At 40.2% G+C, this 4,587-nt stretch overlaps 1 non-coding gene across 1 annotated transcript; it reads right to left on the bottom strand.

Annotated features, from left to right (window-relative positions):
- Nucleotides 1-2,506: 2,506 nt before the first annotated feature.
- LOC127742196 (small nucleolar RNA R71) lies at nucleotides 2,507-2,614 on the bottom strand. Its single transcript, XR_008003383.1, has one exon. It is a non-coding gene; the product is annotated as a small nucleolar RNA R71 (small nucleolar RNA).
- Between the last annotated feature and the right edge of the window lie 1,973 nt (nucleotides 2,615-4,587).

The following is a 4,587-nucleotide window of genomic DNA, read 5'->3' as shown; positions in this document are numbered from 1 at the left end:
ACTCATCATCATTCTCACCTATGAACGTGCGTGATTGACAACCACTTCCGTTCTACTCTAGGCCGGGCGCATATCTCTTAGATTCCCCAACAGAATCTTCGTGGTATAAGTTAGATAGATGGCGGCATTCATGAGGATCCGGAAAGTCTAAACCTTGTCTATGGTATTCCGAGTAGGATTCTGGGATTGAATCACTGTGACGAGCTTCAAACTCCTGAAGGCTGGGCGTGATGACAAACGCAAAAGAATCAAGGGATTCTATTCCAACCTGATTGAGAACCGACATATGATTAGCCGTGCTGTGACAGAGCATAGGAACGTTTTCACTGAGAGGATGGGATGTAGCCATTGACAACGGTGATGCCCTACATACAGCTTGCCATGGAAAGGAGTAGGAAGGATTGGATGAATGTATTAAGAAAATAGAGATACGAGAGGAGCACAGCATCTTCACACACTTATCTGAAATTTCCACCATTGCTTTATATAAGTATTTCTATCCCTTTTATTTTCTTTTTATTATTAATTTTTGAAACCCATAACCATTTAATCTGCTTAACTGAGATTTACAAGGTGACCATAGCTTGCTTCATACCAACAATCTCTGTGGGATCGACCCTTACTCACGTAAGGTATTACTTGGACGACCCAGTACACTTGCTGGTTAGTTGAACATAGTTGTGATCACATATGCCAAAGAGCCATTAAATAAATCTCATGCAAATACAAAGAGGGCAATCATAATTTCGTCCACCAACAAGCAACGCGGTAGCGTGGATGACGCGAACGCGTGAAGAGGAAATGCGCCAGCGACGCGTCCGCATGGACGACGCGATCGCGTGACATGCGCGATCTGCATAAACTGCAGAATCTGAAACCAGCGATTTTTGACCCTATTTCGGCCCAGTTTTCGGCCCGGAACAGCAGACCAGAGTCAGAGAATATGCAGAAACAACAAAGAAGACATTCATGGAGTAGTTTTAGATCTAGTTTTTGACTCTCTTAGGTTTTTTTCTCTCTAGTTTTAATAATTTTAATTTTCAATTGATCTTAGCATTGGAACATTGAGAAGAGTTATTTTCCTCATCAAGACTTCATCACTCTAGTTTGTTCTCTTAACTTGGTTTTATTCTTCCATGTTCTTTGTTATGTTCAATTTTGTCATTCAGATACTTTTATGATTAATTAATGCAAGGATTATTTCTTTTTAATTTAAATTCCATTCCAATAATCATGTCTTCTTTTAATTCCCTTTCATGTGCCATGGATTCTTTATTTACAATGCGTGAGTAGTTTCATTACTTGATGGGGAGTTGATTAAAAGAAACTCTTGAGTTGGAAGGATTGAAAGAAAAATTTGTAATTGGGTTAAATGTTGGATTGCTATCCTGTCACCGACGCCAATCCCTTTGAACTAAGTGGGTTGCAACTTGTGAACAGATCTGGCATTTCCACTTGTTTGACTTTCTCTTACATAGTAAGGGATAACCAGACAGAACAACTATTAATTATAAATTAATCTTACAATCACACCATCAATGATAGAAATTCTAACCAATCAATTCCCAGTCAAGGCCTCTTATTTTTATTATTTAAAATTCCTCAATTTAAATCCCAACTTACTTAGCTCATCTCTTTTTGGAATATCTGATTAATAAAATAGCACATTTTTCTGCAACTCGTTGGGAGACGACCTGGGACATAAAACTCCCAGTAATTTTAATTTAAACTTTCAGTGACATATTTCTAAATTGATAGGCAGATTTTCGGTGAGTTAAGAACTATACTTGCAACGTAACCATTTTAATAAATTTTTAATTCACCAGCTTCTGCACTCCATCAATTTTTGGCACCATTGCCGGGGAGTCGCAATAGAGTGCTTATTTTATTAATTAGAATTTATTTATTTGCATTTTCTTTAATTTTGCTACTATGAGCTACGTGTTTCTTCTGTCAAATGACACGTTCACTTCCTGATCCGCGCTTGCTAATATTCGATCCTGAAATTGAAAGAACAATTTCACGAATAAGGCGAGAACAGCGTAGGTTAGTCCGCTCTGAAGGCGGATCTGAAAGTGAATCTGAGGAAGAAACCAGCCCCCGTTCTACTGATTCAGTTGTTTTACGTGCAGAAAACATGGCAGCTAGAAGAATTACCATTCAGGAGGAAGGAGCTCCTGATTTTACACTGCAACTGTTTCAAGCGCATCATCCAGTGGTAGCTACGAATTTTGAAATAAAGACCGCACTGCTAAATTTGATGCCGAAGTTTCATGGCCTACCTGCTCAAGAGCCTATCAAGCACTTGAGAGATTTTCAGGCAGCCTGTTCTACTGTCAGGCGTGATGGCGCTGATGAAACTTCAATTTTGCTGAAAGCTTTTCCGTTCTCTCTTGAGGGAAAAGCAAGAGAGTGGTACTACACGCAACCTCTAGCAAACGTATCCAACTGGGATACACTCAGAAAGGAGTTCCTGGAGAAATTCCTCCCATCTGAAGTTACTGATAAACTGAGGAAGGATATCTCTACAATTGTTCAGGATGACAATGAGACTCTCTTTGAATACTGGGAGCGCTTCAATAATCTTCTGGAAGCATGCCCCCACCACATGATTGACAAGATTGTGCTACTCAGTTATGTCACACAAGGTATGAGACCCCAAGATAAGACCACGTTGGAAAGTGCCAGCAATGGGTCAATGAAGAAGTATAAGACCACTGATGAAGCTTGGCAATTGATCAGTGATTTAGCTGAATCTACTCAGAACCACAGATAGAAGCAAGGCCGTTCAAGGGCCGTTGCAGAAGTATCTTCTGGCATAGAGACTGCTGCTCTAAATCGAAGCATCTGTGAAATGACCAACCTGCTGAAGCAAATGCAGTTAAATCAACAAGCTCAGCAAACTCAACCGCAGCAAAACTAACAACTAGTTCCACAAAGAATTTGCGGAATTTGTGCTGATTACAGCCATTACACTAATGAATGCCCGCAGCTCCAACAAGAAGACAACATGCTGGCATCCACTCACAACTTCTATGACCGCCCCAACCAATGGTACAATCAAAGTGGAAATAATAACCATGGATGGCAGGACAATTCAAACCAGAATTGGAGGGATAACAATAATAGGGGAGGCAGAGATAATCAGGGAAATCAGAGGTGGAATAATTACAACAACAGGAAGCAAAATCAACCATACCGAGCACCTCACCTGAGGCAAAACCAAGGACCACCGAACAATCAGCAGCAAACCTCTCAATTTACTCATTCTTCTATATCTTCTAATGAAGAATTATTACAAGCCTTTGAGAAAAGACAACTGGCCATGGAAAATACCATCGTGAACAGTATTAACGCCAGTCTGAATGGTTTCACCTCTACTCTACAAGCTTTTATGACACAACTTGGTTCAGCACAAAATTCCAGTAACCAACCTTCAAGCACCACTGGAATCCCCTCTCAACCATTACCCAATCCAAAGGGAGGAATTAATGCCATCACCCTGAGGTCTAGAATCACACTGCAGGAGAGGAATCAGGAGGAACCAAGCTCACCAGAATACGCCTCAGCAGAAGAGGTGGTAGAAATCGAAGATGTTGAAGAGGAAGAGGATATACAGGACATAGCCGAAGAAGAGATAGCTCAACCACAGGAAGAGGCACAAAAAGGTGCAGGCACCACAGAAAACACTACTCCCATTCTATTTCCACAACTTGCAAGGAAGCCTAGGAAGCAGCTGGAACCTGATCCTAAAATGGTAGAGATATTCAAAAAGGTTGAGGTAATTGTTCCCCTTTTTGATGTTATTCAGCAGGTACCTAAATATGCAAAGTTTCTAAAAGACTTATGTATCCATAAAGATAAAATTAATGAATTAGAAACTATTCCTTTAGGTAGTTCTATATCTTCTTTAATGGGAGGATTACCTAAAAAATGTAGTGATCCAGGTCCTTACATAGTTAGTTGTACTATTGGTGGTGTAGTAATTTATGATTGCATGTGTGATTTAGGAGCATGTGTCAGTATAATGCCTTTGTCTATATATGATGTTTTAAGGCTCCCTCCCTTAAAAAGGTCGGCAGCTCGTTTTGTGTTAGCAGATAAAAGTATTATTACAGTTGCTGGAGTTGCTGAAGATGTTTTGGTGAACATTAACGGGCTCACATTTCCCACTGATTTTTATATCTTGGAGATTCCCCATAATGATTCAGATAAGCCATCATCAATCCTTCTTGGAAGACCATTCCTGAAGACATCAAAATTCAAATTGGATGTTTTTTTAGGGACATACTCCTATGAAATAGATGGCCGCATAGTAATCTTCAATCTGAATGGAGTCATTGACAACCCCCAGAAGATCGTTCTATCTTCCAGTGTGATGTCATAGACGAAAGTGTGGCTGAAGTTCAAAAGGAAGAGTTTGAAGAGAGGCACACTGGACAAGGTCCAAGTGTGGGGACCCTCTTAACTGACAATGAGGACACTTCGCCATTTTCACAAGCCCTAGATAACCCAGAGCCTGTCCATGATAAAAAGTTAGAATTGAAACCTCTCCCTCCACATCTCAAATATGCTTACTTTGAGGAT

The sequence above is a fragment of the Arachis duranensis genome, chromosome 9 (assembly GCF_000817695.3).
Source record: "Arachis duranensis cultivar V14167 chromosome 9, aradu.V14167.gnm2.J7QH, whole genome shotgun sequence".
NCBI classification, from domain to species: domain Eukaryota; kingdom Viridiplantae; phylum Streptophyta; class Magnoliopsida; order Fabales; family Fabaceae; genus Arachis; species Arachis duranensis.
This window is presented reverse-complemented; position numbering and strand designations above follow the sequence as displayed.